Below are 19,627 nucleotides of genomic sequence, written 5' to 3'. Positions count from 1 at the left end.
AGGTCTATGTGAGACTGGAATTGTAGTGAGTGTGGTTTCCTTCTCCTCCTGACTGGTTTCGCCAGTACTGAGTTGAGAGAGCTTAGCCTCCAGTATGGCTATATGGTTGCATCTCTCACATGTGTTGGAATTTGTTGGGAGGAGGAGAGGGTTGTTTGTGTACATGAGGCAGTTGTAACATTGCCTCAAGATTCCCAGATTCACCAGCTGGACCGGAGAGGAGATTGACAACTGACCTTTGGACATGCTAGAATAGTATTGGGAATTCCTTTATAATTGAAAAAAAGGGCCAATGGGGAATGAGGTACTCAAGGGGAGTTTGTGAGGGTGTAGTACTTTTAATATTTTAGTGCTGACTTATATAATTGCTTTAGTGAGAAAGGGCCAGGTAACTTAAATGCAATGTGCTTCAGGTAACTTAAATGCAAAAACAACAAACAGTAACTTTCTTTCAAGTGAAACAATGAAATAAGTACAGTAAGCAATGCAGATATCACTAGGGATCCACAGAAGTTCTGAAAAGCCATGATTTAGGTGGAATTAGCATTTCAGGAAAATACCAAGCAAACAAACAAGCAGCATACAAATAAATCTAGATTCAGCAGGCCTGGATCTAGTCTATGCTACAGCAAACAAGGTGTACCAATTTCAGTAAGAAACAGTTCAAATATGCAGGCACTATAAGCATTTAACCGGAAATTCCCAGCTCAGAAGGGCAGAGTCCAGCCTCTCCTCCCACAAGAGTGCAGACCATGAACCTTCTTAATATAAAATAACTGGCCTGAAGCCCAAGTGCTTAAACCAGAACTAATACACTTATAGAATAACAGACACTGAGCCCTCAATCAGCAGTTCACAACTTAGTAGGATGTAAGCTACCTGTCCTGCCACCACAGTGCAGGCCACAAACCTTCCTAATGTAAAACAACTGGTCTGAAGACCAAGTGCTTAATCCAAAAGACTTAGAATGATAACTACACTTTAATCAAGTTACTACCAAGCAGTAATAAATACAATTGAATACTTTAAAGAATGCCTGGATTAGTGCTCAAGTTATACAAACAAAGCTAGATTCAGCAGGCCTGGATCTAGTCTATGCTACAGCAACAAGGTATACCAATTTCAGTAAGAAGCAGTTCAAATATGCAGGCACTATAAGCCTTTAACCAGAAATTCCCAGCTGAGAAGGGCAGAGTCCAGCCTCTCCTCCCACAAGAGTGCAGACCACAAACCCTTTTAATGTAAAATAACTGTCCTGAAGCCCAAGTGCTTAAACCAGAATTAATACACTTTTAGAATACCAGACACTGAGCCCTCAATCAGCAGTTCCCAACTTAGAAGGATGTAAAGCTACCTGTTGTGCCACTACAGTGCAGACCACAAACCTTCTTAATGTAAAACAACTGGCGTGAAGCCCACGTGCTTAAACCAGAATTAATACACTTTTAGAATAACAGACACTGAGCCCTCAATCAGCAGTTTCCAACTTAGAAGGATGTAAGCTACCTGTCCTGCCACCACAGTGCAGACAACAAACCTTCCTAATGTAAAACAACTGGTCTGAAGCCCAAGTGCTTAAACTAAAAGGCTTAGAATGAGTTACACCAAGCAGTAATAAATACAATTGAGTACTTTTAAGATGACGCAAAAGCAAAATAAAGTAGGAAGAAACACAAATACAGTAAAAGCAGATTTTTTTTTTTTTTTGAGTGTGCAAATGAGATGGGCCCATGAGTTACAGGACAGAAACAAGTGCAAACGCAGGCCTTCAAATCAGAAAGTTGAGAGAGATGGAAGACTGTCCAAATGGCCAATAACTACAAATTCTGGGCCAGAATCCTTTAAGTTAAATATTACTTTTGCAGATAGGCTGCAAATGCCTGACGCAAGTTGCTTTAGACAGAATGTTTCCAGTAACTTCAATACACAGTTGTTGAGCATTATATTAGGAAGGGGAGTTTTAACTGAGGAGTTTTTATTGGATGGTGTCTGTCATCTTGTCAGGATAAAACAGATTAACATTCTTGGGTTCTGTTCAAGCAGCTTTATAACACACAAACACATCAGGAATGAGGCTTTGTAACTCACACATAAACAAACTAATAAACAGACTGACTACCACACTCATACATGTCAACACTCTTGCTGTTATCTCAAAATGGCACTGTTGCCTGCACGTGCTCAGTATTTATTTGCAAGTGCTATATCTGGAAATGCTTCTTAAAGTTACATACACACCTTCTGTTCTACATCCTCCCTATTTTAGAAATGAATCATATACTGAATGACAGCATTCAATGGCATGCAATTTACAGAAATGATCTTTTGACATGCATTATACAGAACTAATTCTCTGGCATGCAATCATAAAAAATTAAGACATATATAAAACAATCATGTTCAGGTTACTGTGCATTTTACACTAAGTTTAGAAATATGACCTGAAGGTGTAACATAAAAGAATTGGATCTAGCAATGGGGACTGTCTTCAAGGAATGTTCATCTTTGAGGATATCTAGGACATCATCAGGAATGGGAATGGATACTGCGACATGTTCTTCGGTATGAACATTGTCAGGGTTGCTCTGAGATCTAGCGCCTCTATCACAGGTACGATGCTGCAATATCATTTCTGATACAAGAAGAAGATGTCTGCAGTTTCGCCTGTACTCTATACCCTCAGATTCCACTAAGTAGGATCTTGGTTCAGTACATATACCTCCCACTTGACCAATTTGATCAAAGCCTTTTGTTGTTTGCATCCTCACTGCCTCTCCTTCTTTTAATAGATGAAGAAATATGCTCATTTTATCATGGCTTGACTTCTGAAAACACTTCTTAAAAAGTTGGGCTTTGATTGCTCTGTTGTTTTTAGCATTAGGCACCAACGAACTAGAACTGATAGACAAAGTCATTCTGGCTTGCCTAGATAGAAGTCTCTGAGCAGGCAAGCTAAATTCAAGAACATATTGGTTTTGCCATGCTTTGTCCGCTCCTGCAATTGCTTTGTACCCTGTACTGCACATTCAGCAAGGCCGTTTGACTGTGGATATTCAGGACTGCTAGTAACATGGATAAAGTCCCACTCTTTAGCAATTCTCTGAAACAATTGCATGGTAAACTGAGAACCATTGTCAGAAATAGCTTTGCGTGGACTACTATGGACTGAGAAATGATGTTTTATCTTAGTAATAACAGCACTGGATGTTAGGTTAGTTAGCAAATTGATCTCAAACCAATTTGAATAAGAGACTGCCAACACTAAGTAATGTTGACTGTTCCACTCAAATATGTCAGTTGCTACTGTTGACTAAGGTAGTTCAGGAATTTGTCTTAGCTGAAATGGCTCTTTTTGCAAATGTGGCTTAGTACTGTTGCATACTGAGCAAGAAGAAAGCACTTTATCAATGTCTTTTGCTAGAGAAGGCCAAAATACTAGTCCTCTTGCCCTTCTTTTGGTGGAATTGGAATCTGGGTGGCCATGATACAAAATCTGAATATACTTATGTTGTAAGGAAGTAGGAACAACAACTTTTGGACCTTTGAAAATGATACCATCTTCCATCAGCATCTCATCTCTGTATGGAAAGTAAGGTTGCACTTCTGGTGGTACACATGATTGCTTTGATGGCCATTCTACATTAATGAAGTGGTTGAGTTTCTGCAAAATTAGATCAGTCTTTGTATGATCTTTCAGCTCATCAAGTTTCATGGTAGAAAAATTATGCACTTCGATGACATCAAAGTCAAAATTCTCTGCATCAAGCTGTTCCCTAGTATTTCTGGATTATCTGGATAAGGTATTAGCCAGATAAAGAAGTTTACATTTTGTATAGACCATTTTGAAATTATACTTTTGCAATTTGAGCATCATTCTTTGTAGTCTTGCTGGTGCTGAATGCATAAGCTTCTTTAAAATAGTGACTAGAGGTTGATGGTCAGTTTCTATTTGGGTTGCTTGGCCATAAATGTAATCATGGAACTTTGAACATGTGACCACAATTGCCAAAAGTTCCTTCTCAATTTGAGCATACTGCATCTCAGTTTGGGTAAGAGTTCTAAATGCATAGCAACAGGTCTGCCTTCTTGAGGAATAACTGTACTAAGACCGAACTTTGTAGCATCACAGGAAATAAATACTGGTTTGTGGACATCATAGTATTGCAATGTAGGCATATTAACAATTTGCTGTTTGAGGTTATCAAATGCTCTCTGGTGTTGTTCTAACCATGACCGTGAAACATCTTTGTGTGTCAGCTCTCTTAAATGTCCTGATAATTCACTAACGTCAGGGATAAATTTTCCAAAATAGTTAACCATACCAAGAAAATGCTGTAGGACATTGTCTGGAGATGGCATCTCAAGAATTCCTGCTTATTTAGAAGGGTCTGGTCATAAGCCTGTACTGGTAAACAAATGACCTACACAAGTAACATCTGGTAATTTGAATTTGCACTTCAGGGGATTGAGTTTTAAATGCACTTCACTTGCTCTGTCCAGAACTTTCCTGAGGTTTCTGTCATACTCTGTTTCACCATTACATCCAACAAGTAAATTATCCTATTACAGCACACAGGTAGCCTGAAAAAATTTGCTCCATTGCACACTGAAAAACTTCACTGGCAGAATTTATTCCAAAAGGCATCCTGAGGAATCTGCATCTACCAAATGGCATGCTGAATGTAGTCAGTAGTAAAGATTTGTGATCAAGCATTACTTGCCAAAATGAACTCTTTGCATCTAAGACAGAAAAAAACAGTGGCATTTGGCATGTGGGTTGCAATCTGCTCGACTACATGTATAAGATGATGGTCTCTTTAATGCCTTGTTAAAGTCTCTTGGATCAGTGCATATTCTGATTTCATCTGAATCTTTCTTATGAGCAGCTACCATGGAAGATACCCACTCATTTGTTTCTGTGACTGGACAAATCACACTTTTCTGCATCATTTTGTCTAAATGGACCTTGACTTTGTCTTGCATAGCTATTAAAAATCTTCTTGGCTAGTCTGATCACTGAACTGACCTCTGGGTCTAACTTCATGGAGTACACAATTGGAAGTTTGCCTAGCTTGCCGTTGAACACATCAGCATCAGTAAAGCTGGAACTGGGACATGTGCTTACATGATGTACTTCTTTGGTAAAAGAAAGCAGTTTCATTGTTAAACTGTCTCTGAGACATAATAATGACTGCACAAGTCTTCAGACTACATAAAATTGCAAGCTGTAGCTGTTCCCAGCCAAATAGCATGAAGGCACTACTGAGCCTTCAGTTTGAATCTCTTCACTTGATAAGCAACAAGCTTCACACAATTGACCACATTAAGTTGCTCAACAGCTCTTACTTTAGCAAATGTTTCTGCTGATATTGACTTACACTTTGAACCAGTGTCTACTTTGATTTCTGAGGGCTTACCATTGATCAGGACAGTACAAAATACTTTGTTCTTTGCCAACAAATCTACTACATTAACCTTTTCACCCACCAGTGACACACAAGCTATATAAAAAGTAGGGTTTCAGCTTTCTACATAATCAACTTTCTTTTTTGAGTGACCTTTCTTAATAACTGAATGAGGCTTGCCTGATTTACAAAATTTTTGAAAATGGTTCCAGTTTTTACACTTGTGGTATTTCCTGACCAAATGCTAAGCACTTGTCTCTTTTAGACTCATAATTGGCTCTACAATTACGACACCTAACAATAAAACTTGACTTGGGTTTTGCTGACTCATCCTTATACTGCACTGAGTATGCCCTTTTTACTGAGCTAGTCTTGGAACTCGCTATAAAGTTATGGGTTCTCATTGCCACACCTACAGGGGTTGCTACTGACAAGTACTTAGGCTTGTTTCTGCTTGCCACGTGTTGCATGCTGTCTACTTTTGCTCTAGAGGCTGCTGAAACCATGCTCTTATCACTTGTAAGCATACTTGTGTGTCTTTCTGTGAGCTCATGGATTTGACAAATCACTAAGGCTTTGATCAACATTAGATCACTGTCAAGAAGCAAAATCTTTCTCACTGCAGTACTATTAACACCACACACAAGTCTGTCCTTTATAAACCTATCTTTCAAGTCATCAGATCTGCATGTTTTAGCTTTATTTCTCAAGTCAGTGATATAAGCTTCAAAAGTTTCACCTGGCTTTTGTTCTGCTGTATAAAATATGTGCCCCTCTAATGTAACATTTGTCTGGGGGTTGCACATTTCATTAAGTTTATGTTTTAAGCATTCAGGGTCTTCTTGATTCAGCTGGTACCACAATATGGAAGTTTTCCCCTTCTCCTCCATATACTTCTGGTGCATACACAAATGAACACTCTCTTTCAACGGCTTCTGACCCAGCTAAGTCAAGCAAAATGAATGCCCTTGTATGTGCATCCCTGTCAGAAAAAACTGCTTGTATGAAAATATTGTATTCCCGCTCGAATACTCTCCAATTCTCTGCTATATCATGATCAAACACAAGTAGACTTGGTCTGCGAAATGCCTCTGCCATATCAACATACAGTAGTGGAGGTGTTTGGAATTATGCACAAACACACACACATAAATATATGCCAGAAGTTTATGCCAGTACTTGTAATTATGTACAAAAGCACAACAGACTGAAATAATTGCAGTTTGCCAAATAAGTCTTCATAGCACAATAACTCTTTAAAATCACTATACTTTATGAAACCACTCCTTATCAGTGTAAGAAATACTTTAAAATGACTGTACTTTGTGAATAAACTGTACACGGCAGAAAAAGCTCAGATCAAGAAACATTTTGAGATGAATGCACTTAGCAAATAAACTGTATACAGCTCAGAATCCTTTCAAAATGGCTGTACCTTGCAAAATAACTCTGTACAGTGTAAGAAACACTCTGAAATGGCGGCACTCTGTGAATAAATATACACAGCACAAGAAACTTTTCAAAATGGCTGGAGTTTGACTGCACTATGCAATATAACTGTACTTTGCACACAGCAAACTCTTTGAAACAATTTCACCATAATAAAGCACACACTCTACAAACACTTTGCATACTCTGAGATACTTTTAACAACTCCAGTTATGCTTCGAATGGCTTCGGTCAATACAAAATAGTACTTTGTGCCCAAACATGGTCTTTTACTAAAAACATGCAGTCACCTTGCTCTTTATGCTTAATTTGGCCTTTTATTGTGGTTGTTATGCCCTTTTAATTTCTTATCATGCTCAATATACTTTTCTTGTGCTCATTTTACTTTAAACATGCTCGTTATGTAAATCGTAGGTAATTCTGAGCCCCATATGGATAGTTTTGCTAGTTTTAGCAAATATTGTGGTTTCAAGCATTGTTTAACTAATAAATACATTTTGTGCCTTTCATTTGATTAATTATATGTTTTGTGTTACTTATTTGATTAATAATGTGTTCTCTACTTTATAAATGTGCCATTTAATTTTCTTTTCCAAATAAATACTTAGTGCAGTTACCTTTACCTTTATCTCATTTCTGGCCCTTTTTCATTTGTCTGTGCTCTGTTTCACTCAACCTGATAGTCTGCCTTCACCTTCAACTCTGCACTTCATGGCTCATAGAGGTAGCTTTTCTAATCCTAGTTCTGACACCATGTTGCCTGTCTGGTCAGGATAAAACAAACAAGCATTTGTTGGTTCTGTTCAAGCAGCTTTATTAAACACAAACACATCAGGAATGAGGCTTTGTAACTTAAACTTAAATAAGCCTATAAACAGACTGACTACCACACTCATACATGTTAACACTCTGGCTGTTCTCTCAAAATGGCACTGTTGTCTGCACATGCTCAGTACTTTATGCATGTGCTATATCTGGAAATACTTCTTAAAGGTACATGCTCTGTTCTACAGATGATATAGCATTTAAATGTGCTGTTTTAAAATGTTTGTATTTTATGTCTTATGAAGCATCAAGTTGAGGCAAAAGTGCTTACGATTGTATGATTATTCCATTAAATGGATTGTGTTTTGTATTTTGCTGTGTTTGTTGTCTCTTCATGATGTACTGCTTTTTGTATTGGATATACTTGTACATGAGACACTTTAATTCACTCAGTGAAGGATTTTTTGTTTGTTCTTTTTACATTTCACATTCTACATTATATGTAAAAGTGTCAGATAAAGGCATTTAGAGACCAAATGTCACCTCCTCCCTTTAACACAATTTGACACTCTCTAGTTACTCAGGAAGGAAAATAATTTCAAAACAGAAGGTTAAAAAATGCACAGGAAGACCATAATACTTTACTCAACAGTCAGTCTCAGGAGAAGCCCTCCTCCAACAGACACACATAACATATGATTGTCAAATGAAATTACATAGCACAACAAGAAATCCTGATGATAAAAATGAGTATTTTGTAGAAAAATAAGCTTCTATCATATGTTGCATATATGGAGGGTGATTTCTCTCTTAAAAGTACTTGAATATATGTCTTTGAAAACTTTGCCTTGACTGAAGGGTCTCTTTATGATCGTCTTCATGCCTGTACATGATGATTCACTGATGAGAGCAATAAAAAACTGCCCCTGCCCCATCAAGATAGGACAATACTCAATTATTTAACCCACTCACACAATACAAGAAAAGTGAGCAATCACAGTACCTAGAGCTCTGCATTCTATACCCAAACTATGTGCAATTTAATTTACCACTTGTTTGAACAAGGAGCAAACATAAATCCACAATATGTAAGCCTGTATGGAAAAATGTGTGATGGCAGTTAGTCTACTTTGTATGTACCACATATTCTCACTGGAAAACATACACATAAAGAAATGGGAATACCCCAGCTATATACTTTAACTTTTTCACCTTCCTATCAGCTGTCTAAATGAGTGGTGGCTTGTTTCAGACACAGTTTATTCTACAGACCTCTCATAGCCATTGCCATGATTTGCTTACTGACTTCCATTTTTTTCTTTCTCCTTATTTTTCCTCCTTTCTTCACATATGCAAAGTCTAGCAGACAGGTATCTTCATATACAGCAGTCAGCTGGTTCCAAGCTATGTGCCAACTGCAGCTTTAAAGTAAAATATATTTTTCCATGGATTACACACAAGATGTCAATGTGCAGCTCTTAGCAAACTCAAATATGTTAATTCACTGAATAACACAGAGCCATAACTACAGCAGGGAGAAGAGGATGGCTGCCCCAGATTCCAGATAGTAAAGGACAAGATTGGCAGGTGCTGATGGTGTCAGAATGCAGTACTGGCATTAATTTATGAATGCAGAAAACTGTATTTGCAATCATAACTTGCACTCAGTGTGTGGTGATTTAACCATAGCAAGCTGCTTAGCTACTTGTTACAGTTATAGCAAGACAGCAAGCAGCTTACTACAGTTTTAAAGCACAAGAGTATTTTTACTTTATTGATTTATTTATTTATTTATTTATTTATTTATGTGTTTATGTATGTATTTATTTATTTATTGGTTGATCAATTGAGTGAATTTGGGACAAGAGTAGGAGGATGAAATGTTTGTAAGCCTGGAGACAGGTGGATAAAGGAAAGTAGACTGTGGGAGAGTAAAAAGAAGTAGGCAGAAGCATGGGAGAAAGTGAAGGCCAACATATGAGACTGTTAATACATAAAGGATAGCATTAAAGCCCAGAGTCTTGGAGATCCAGAGAACAAGAAATAGATAATACACATATACAATGGAAATATAAAGTGGTGCAGAAAGAAAGGGCTAAGATTAAAGCAGCATGTAGCAGTTGTGCAACAGACAAGTAAAGGAGGGATGAGTATTATATATTTTCAGAGAAGCCACAAAAAACAATAACCAAAGCAACTCCCACCAAAACTGTAGACAAAAAAAAAAAACAAACAAACAAAGGAGTTCCTGCTATATGACTTCTACTAGTTTAATTTATTGTTCCCCAAAATACAATAAAAGTAAAGAAATGGAATTAAAAACTCATAATTTGGACACCTCTGTCCTTCATAAGTGTATTAAGAAAAGACCTTTCACTCTCAGTAAGGATATCTAACCATCTATTCTTCTGTAAAGAAATACTCCTAAATTTTGATGAAAAGCAGGGGGCATGATGGACACTAAAGCAGAAATAGACAGAGATGCTATTAACTGATGGACAAAAAAGGAAATGGCAAACTGATGGAAACAACGAGAATCAGTAGTGTCAGCGGTACAACAGGCAGCACACTCACCTTTTGGGTTACAGGACCATTAGGATATGCATTCTATTCCCACTCCAGATCATTGCATTGCTAATGCTACAGTGCAGCAATAGAAGGTGCTTTATTCTTGAATGTGCTGCCCTTTGGATGAGAAGTTAAACTGTGGTTCCATCTACATGAGTTGGTGATAGCTCAGAAGGTTGTAAAAACTCTCACGGCACCTATCAAAAAGAGTAAGAGTTCTTTATTAAATACATTATCTACCATATTTACATTATTTACATATTATACACTATTTACAATTATTTCCAACTTTTCCCAATTTTTCATCATTTAGATAACTTTGTATATGCATTTTTGTTTTGTTTCATATGAAATCACTTTATGACCCCCACCTTTTTCTCACAACAAAAATGTTATTTTTATAATATTTTGCCAGCATCCATTTTCTATTAAACTTCATCTCATTCATATTATATAAAACATTTTTATCTAATTTCAAGTTCCCTTTTTTACTTTTATAGTATCCATATTCCAACGTATCCTTATTAATATTTTCCACTTTCTTAATTCCTTCCAAGTAATTGTCTTCACATAACTTTTTTCTATAATTTGTTCACCCTTTTACATTTTAAGAAAACATGTTCTGTTGTTTCAACATCACCACAATAATCACATATACTTTCTTCTATTTTTATATGGCATGTTCACTTTTACTGGCAATTTTTTATTGATAATCTCCATAGAAAATATCTACATTCTACATATTTTTCACCATTCTTTTTTTATTTTTTTGCTTTTATTTTTTTCTCTTTAATTCTTTCCCACAGGCACACATAATAATACTTGTTCAATATATTTTAATACCATCTTTTCCTTTTTATCTCTATATCAGTTACCTTTATTTTCCATAATATTATTTTACTGATATTATTTCATTTCCCCATTCACAGCTTATCTCTTATAAATTTACTCATCATACACCATATATTTTTTATATTTCTTTCATTATTGCACCTATTAATGACCCATTTTCCACATTCATCCATATGAACACTTTATATAAATTTAATGACACTGCATATACTACCGGATTCATCAATGCCAGCCCTCCTTTTTCTTCCTTAACATATATCTCTTTTCATTGGATTCAGTTTGGATTCCCATATAAAATAAAACACAATTGTCATTAATTCTTTCTCACATTTTGTAGGGGTCATACACATTTTGCCAAGTATGCAATCTTTCCCAGTAATACAGAATTTATTATATATACTTTCTTTCTCTTTAATTTCTCCAAATCTTTTGGGTTTCTAATGAATGATGGGAATGGACCCTTTTCCTAAGTCAAAGTACAATTAAAGTTCATGATTAAAGTTCTTGAAATTAGTATTGTTTTACTCTTTGATGTCAGCTAAAAGTGCTCTTCGCAACACCCGCAATGTGCCCAGTAATGACTCCTTCTGCAATTCATACAGAGTTACATGTATTGGTAGCATATCTAAACATGATTCTAGACTCTTTTTATAAGACCCATTGCTCCTACTACTATTGGAACTATATGGGTGTCTTTCTTCCACATTGCTCTCATTTCTGCTTGCAAATCCTGATATTTTCTAACTTTGTGTCTCTCTGTACGCAGGGCACTGTAGTCACTGGGTGTGGTGATTTCAATATTCAATGCTACTTTTGTCTTCTTTTCTTGGACCACTATATCTAGTTTTCAAGTATCTATCTTTTGAACTATTGGTAATGGATGATCCCATGTTATGTAGACTTCATAATTTTCTATGATGCTTTGTGGCTCATGTTTTTAGTCTTTTTCAGCCACTTCAATACCATAATTCAATACCCTAGACTCTCACTCCACATTCCTAAGCACCCTGGAATCTATCAAGGTCCAACCCAACACTCTCATACAAGGAGACTTCAACTACCCCTCCATCAACTGGGAAAACTACTCAAGCACCAATATACTGGCCCAATGTTTCCTGGAATTCATCAATTCCAATGCCCTGAACCAGCTCATTCTGACCCCGACTTGAGAAAGCAACATCCTTGACCTGGTTATTACTAACATGGGTGATCTTTGTTCTACACCAGTAGTCAATCCCTCCCTGGTCAGATCTGAACATTAAGTAATCGCCATGGAAATACACATCTCACCCACATCCCCCTCAAAGGTAACCACCTTGAAAAACTTCTCCAAAGCTGACTTTGGGCTCCTAAAAGCAGTGGTGGCTAACTTCACGGCACCCATGCCAATGGAAAACAGCTGCATGACTACCGGATCATACACCAGTGCATGGTACGAACATGTACATAAATGCATGGAACTAGCCATACCCAACAGAACCAATACACTCTCCTCCCAAAAAAGGAAGCCAATATGGTGGTCCCCTGCCATTAATAAACTCTACAACAGAAGGAAGAAACTGTTGCAGAAAAGGTGTAGTCCTAAGACTGGAAAAACCTTATTAGCCTCAACAAAAGCTTGAGATCCCTCATCAAATCCTCTAAAGCCAGCTATGAAGGCAGAATTGCAGCAGACACTAAAACAATCACAAAGCCTTCTATAGTTATATCAAAAACCTCCATGGCAATACCCAGATTTGCTCTGAGTTACTAAGCAATGGTATCTCCTATACTGAGGCAACAGATATTGCCAACATACTGGCTGTCAGATTCAGTGCCAACTTTACCCCTCTCTACCCCTCCTAAATGACTACTCACAGTACCAGAAGAATGCCAGGCACCCAGCATTACTGCAGCACAGGTTAAAGCTGTTTTGTCCAAGGCCAAGAATACAGCTTCCATAGGACCCAATAATATCCCTGGCTGTATTCTACATGTACTACAAAGCAAACTGGCACAACATCTGTGTGCTTTGTTCAGTCACAGCCTCACCTCAGGCTTTGTCCCTACTGAATGCTGTACTGCTACAGTCATCCCTCTCCATATAGGTGGAGCGACTACAAATCCTGGGATTTATCACCCCATTAGCCTGATGAGTCTGATATGTAAAGCTGTGGAGTGCATCATCATGGACTTGATTACCAAAGATATATGAAATCTCCAAACTCTAGACCCCAAACAATTTGGCTTTGTGAAAGGGAGATCATGCCTGCTCAAGCTGGTTGACTTCTTTAAGTCAGTCACCATGGCTGGGATGAAGGTAAGGCAGTGCATACAGCCTACCTTGTTCTGGCCAAGGCCTTTGATACCATTCCTCACTCAGGAATTATTGATAAACTCACCAAACTAGGCATCCACCCTATATCACTAGATGGGTTGCAAATTATCTCACAGACAGAACACACAGTATGAAAGCAGCAGCCTCCAGGTCTGACTGATGACCAATCACAAATGGAGTCCCACAGGGAACGGTGCTGGGTCCTGTCCTATTAGGCATCTACTTCTCAGAAGTCCAGGCCAACACAAAGGGACTCTGGCTGACCAAGTTCACAGATGCCTGCAAGCTGGGAGCCATTATTAACTCCTCAAGTGATGCAGTCATCCTACAGAAAGGCCTCACTGAGACCAATGACTGGTGTCGAAACCATGGCCTTAAGCTTAACGCCAAAAAATGCATTGTCATCCCCTTTGGTAAAAACTCCTTTCCCACTAATTACCACATTAATGAGAGCCAAATGAACACTAAAGGCATTATAAGAGATCTGGGGATTCAGGTTGACAGCAACTTGTCCTTCAACCACCACATTACCACTGTGGTAAAAAAGTCCTTCTATGTGACACATCTCATTACCAAGGGTTTTACTTCCAGGAAGAAAGTGGTCATCGTCTCTCTCTCTCTACTCATTACTCATTAGACCAATCATTGAGTATAATGCCCCATTTGGCATGTACCTCACTAGACACCTGCAACAGCTGGAGAGGCCATAGAGGTACCTCACAAAGAGGATCCTATGCATTAAACAAATGTCCTACATGGAAAGACTCAAAAGACTCCAGCTATTCTCTGTCTCATATCACCTACTTAAAGTCGATCTCTGCCTGACTTACAAAGCCATGTCTGACCCAGCTCTGTTAAAAATGCTACATCTAAAGAAATCCCAATCCCTCCACACCACATGCTCCAGAGACCTCGACCTCATTACCACAATCAACAGAACATGCTAGAGGGACATGTTCCTCATGAAGAGACTGCCCATGCTCTGGAATAGACTTCCCATACATGTCAAGAAGAGCACCTCACTGTCCCTCTTCAAGAGAAATCTTTATGAGTGGATAGGCAATAGAAAGTTCACCCCGGGGATCACTCCAGTGACTCTACTTGATAGTGGCACTGGGAACTAACGTCAGACGGCACAATGCCAGGGTACTTCTATGGGCTAGGCTTGTAAAGGCTCCAGAGCCATTAGCCTAGTACACACCTATGAACCTATGTTTGCACAATCTCCAGTACAATAGTCTTGCCACATTATTATGCTTTTCAGTATACAGTCCTTTTGCTATTAGAATGTTGCAACCAGTATCGAGGTGTGCAACTGTTTCCAATTCTGTTTTGAAAAACCTACGTTTGTCTGTCTCTCCCACATGTTCAATGGACTTTGTGAACCAACGTGTATGTACCTCACTATATGCAAGGCGCTGTAGTCACTGGGTGTGGCCAATATTAACCTTTCATCTGTTGGTTTGAATTTCCTTCTCCCTTCTCTCTACTTTCTCTACTTCTTGTCTTTCTTGTCTCTACTTTCTTTTTATATGATAGCTTAAATGTTCTCCAAAATAAGCATATATTTCTTAATTTTTATTATATCTTCTCATCATTGTATTTTTGTTATTTCATAACCAAATGTTGTGTCTAATATTTTTTGTTTCCTTCATGTTAAACTGAATATACCCAATCCTATACTCTTATCTGTTTATATGTCCATGCCTATGGCCATCAAATATTTAGTGAGTATCTTAATAGCTTCCTCCATCCATTCTCTATTCTTTGTTATTAATGCCATATCATCCATATATGAGACCATCATTGGTACTCTAATTCCTTCTACACTTCACTATTCTGCCATCTTTAATGAAGTATTTATTTTACTAACTACTGCATTCATTGCTAATGCAAATAAAATACAATTTGCAAGACATCCTTGTCTTATGCCACTCTTTATGTCTATTTGCTGGATTAACCATCCATTTACTAACAGCTTTACCTTATTTCTTTTACACGCTGTAACAAAAATCTGTTGTACCTTCTCACTTATGTTATATTCTTTCATCATATCCCATACATTTTCACCTTGTATTTTATCAAATGCTTTAAGTCGCCTGCCATAATTTTAACTTCTATTTTCCTGTTAATTATATAATCTACAATTTCTCTTGTTATCATTACTAATTATTGACTTCCATTTTCCTTTCTTCCAAATATGATATCCTCCAATATTTTAATTAATTTAGTTTCTAACCTCTTTTCTATTAATTTCGTACAATCTTGTAGTCAAAATTATTAAGGATTATTGGTCTCCAATGTCTTATGTCTTCTTTTTCCTTTTTTTCCCATATAAATGTCATAGCTCCAGTAAACATTTCCTGATGATAACCTTCCTCGAACCATTCATTTAACACCTGCACAAAATATTTCTTCTGCCAAACTAACATATCTTTATACACACAATATTCTGTCCCATCTGGTCCAGTTGCTGATTCTAAATTTAGCAGTTCTAATGTATTATCCACTTCTTCTATTGTCAATCCTTTTTTCAATCTGAAAAAGAGATAAGGAAGGTAGATATAAAAATGATTAGACAATTATGGAAAGATTGTGTAGGAATGATAGAATTTTACAAGAACTGGATATTATGGCAGATCAGTTTTAAAGATGAATACAAAAAATATTACCTGGAATGGCAAAGTTTAAAAAGAAAAGAGGGGAAAAAGAAAATATAATGAAGTAAGCAAACATGCATTTTCAGATTTTGTAAGAAACAAGAAAGATTTTTTGAGAAGGAAATACGCTAGATGAATCAAGAGAAGATCAAACAATATTTATTTAAATGAAGATACTTTCTACAAGAGAAAAAAGGAAGAGGTGGTACTGGTGCCTTATCTGAACAGTATAGTAAAAGAAAACAAAATGATAATAAGACAATTAAGAACTGAAAAGGGAGAAAGTATGAGGAGTAAACTAGAAATAATGAATGTAGTAAAAGAATATATAGAAAAGGCATTTAAAAAAGGAAAGAAACAAAAGTAGAAAGTTAAAAAAAAAACTATCAGAACAAGATAACATAGATTTAGGTTGGGAAGTAATGACTCCCCAGTATGTTCTTAAGTTTTGTACAGCTAATATTGAATCATTCCATTCTAAATACCATTTCCATAATTTGGTAATGACATTCTTGAACCACCAAGACATTAGGAAGACCTGCACTTTTTACTTCTTTCCAACCCTCTTAATGCCCAATAATTCCTATGAGGATGAAGGGGGAATTCCTGGTAACTTCTTTCTGAAGAAAGATTGCTATTCAATTATTAACCCATGCCAAAGATTTTTTACCTTAAAATATTCCCAAAACATGTGTAGGATTCCAGCCACCCAAACATGCACCTTCAACAGCAAATATCCCCATTATGCCAAATTGCATAAATTTGAAAAAAATGGTTCTATACCACAGATGTAGCCACTGCATATAGTGGTCACAATCAGCCGGAATAATCCTAAGGGAAAGAAGCCACTTTAAAATCCTTGATCATGTTACCTTTGAGAATGCAGTCACCTCCCATGTGCCCCAGCACTGCCTAAGTCACTCCATGGAAAAATATAAGCATCCTCATTTAAAATAGAGTAGATCAATCTACTTTTAATCCCTTTCATTACCCAAGGACAAGCAACCTGTCTGCCATTCAATAAAGTCTAATAACTCAAACACATGCCTAGAGAGAACATCCATTTTTTTTCACAGCTAACAATAATTGATGAAATCAAAGCCAATGTCTACCAAGTATCTGATAGGTCTGACAAAACGGAATCCATGAGAAAAAATTGGGTCACTAGTTAGGCTATCAAATAAGCAAAAAAGGTCTTTCACTTTCAGTATTCCCTTAATTTTCCAATCTCTGTCAGGTAACTGATAGGTCTGACTAAATTGAACCCATGAGAAAAAAATGGAGTCACTATCTGGCCTATCAAGTAAGCAAGAAAGGTAACTTACTTTAAGTTATTCTATTCTTTTGCCGGTCTTTCTAGTCCAGCAACTCCTGCTTCCCTGGACTTGACTATAAACATTCTTCCAAAGCCCCACAAATGAAACCATCTTTAGGGACTGCTCCAAGGGAAACCCTTATTTCGGTTGTAAAAGACCTATGCAAAATTCCCAACAATTCCTTCAAAGTGGACCAAATTGAGAGGGCTGCTGCATTCACCTCTGACTCTTACCAGCACATGAAATGTTGCACAGAAATGTCAGTACCCATCCACTCTAAATATAACTGCAAATTTAGGAATAGACCACTCTGGTGGAACTTCCATATTAATAAACTGTGCAACGACAAAAGGAAGACAATGGCATGCTGCAAGAAACCCCATGTCCCCATTTCAAGACTACACTGAACATGTCAGAAAGGAACTTAAAAATCCGATTATAAAATGTAAAGAGTATCAACTTAAGGTTTCTGCATATTCCAAAGAAAACTACAAATCATTCTTCATTTATGTCAGAAAAGTAAGGAATAATGTCCAGCACTTCACTGTGGTCATCCACAATAATATCACCAGTTATGTTCCCAAGGATATAGCTAAAATATTAGCAGATTTAGTGCTAAGTTTAAACCCCCTATCCACATTCTTGCTCCAGTTATCAATGACAATTGATTTCCTCCAGGAATTACCTTGGGATAATTCTTAAAATCCCTGCCAAAAGTTATAAATAATACTCCATGAGACCAGGCAACATACCAGGCTGCATTCTCGTCAGTGCCAAGTATGCTCTATCTGAGACTCTACTTAAACTGATCAACCTCTGTCTATCAACAGGGTTTGCTCTTAATGCCTGGAGAACAGCCACTGTAACTTCCCCACAGACCCAAGTAATTAAAGACCTATCAGCTTCACCAGCTTTAAAAGCAAAGCCATCGAATGTATCATAGCAGAACTCATTCATGTGGACACAGACAGCTTAACTGATCTACATTCAAATCAGTTTGGTTTTGTGAAGGAGAGGTCTTGTCTCCTGAACCTAATAAGTTTCTTTGAAAATGTTACAGGGGCTGTGGACAGGGTCTATATTATATCCTTGAATGCTTAAAAAAGCGAACACTGATTGATCAAACTTATTTTCATGAAACTGCAAAATATCAAAGCAGCAGAAACTCGAATTTTTTCCTTGGGAAAGAATTTGGTTGTCCGTTTCTGTTGCTTCAGTATTTTCAGTGTTATGGTGGAAAGTTACTGGTCGGATTCAGGTAAGTGTGCGATTGTGTGGATGTGAGTGTTAGGGTGATTTAGGTGAGTTAGGATTAGGGCTCGGGTTAGGTGTGTGTGCGATTGAGTGGACATGAGGGTTAGGGTGGATTTAAGTGAGTTAGGGTTAGGGAGTGAATGAGGTGAGTGTGCGATAGTGACAGACCTTAGGGTTTGTCATTTATTTTGCAGACGTCCAAGCCAGTATCCTAGAATTGTGGCTGGCCAAGTTTGCTGATGACTGCAATCTAAGCACTGTTGTCTGCTCATCCACTGATATAAAACACCTCCAGCCAGGGCTGAAATATGCATATAAATGGGGTATAAAAAGCAGTTTCAAAGTAAATGAAAAAAGCACGGCATAGTAAGCATTTGTCAGAAAAGTTATCCTCACCTCATATCTTATAAATAGTAGCCCTTTTCAGACAGATACAGTCAAAAGAGACATATTTACTTATACAGATCCTTCTATCTGACCCAATTCATTTTCAAGGGAATAACTTACAAGATCCAAGTAAGTCATCTGAACACTGTACTCTTTACAATACTAGCATGCACAAATGCAACAATTTTTCCAAACTGGAAAAGCCCCATAGATTTCTAACCAAGAAAATTAAAGCCCTTAAATTCAACTGATTCAATAGATTAGCACACATATCCTTATAGTCAGTAGCCTATAGGTTACTGAGAGGTGACCGGTGTCCACTTTTCAAACCATGAAAAACCCAGTTTTATTTGATCTCCTATTTCTTCACAAAACCAGTAGCTTTACAATAATCTACACAAAGGACTTAAATCTACACAAGTAAACAAGAGTCACTGGTAAGATAGGTTCGTAACTCAACGTATTCCTAGTCTATGGAATAAGTTACCACTACAAGTCAAACAAAGTGCTACTTTAGCTACCTTTAAGGCTAATCTTGATAACTGGATGGGCTAACAAACATAGGTTTATCATGAGTGGCCCTGCTTGATTTGGGATGTGAGCTGTATTAAGTGCTTGAAAAGGGTTTCAAGAACTTTTAAGTCTGCTTGAAGG

This window comes from Protopterus annectens, chromosome 3.part1, assembly GCF_019279795.1.
Source record: "Protopterus annectens isolate FY-2018-M chromosome 3.part1, PAN1.0, whole genome shotgun sequence".
Taxonomy (NCBI): domain Eukaryota; kingdom Metazoa; phylum Chordata; order Ceratodontiformes; family Protopteridae; genus Protopterus; species Protopterus annectens.
This window is presented reverse-complemented; position numbering follows the sequence as displayed.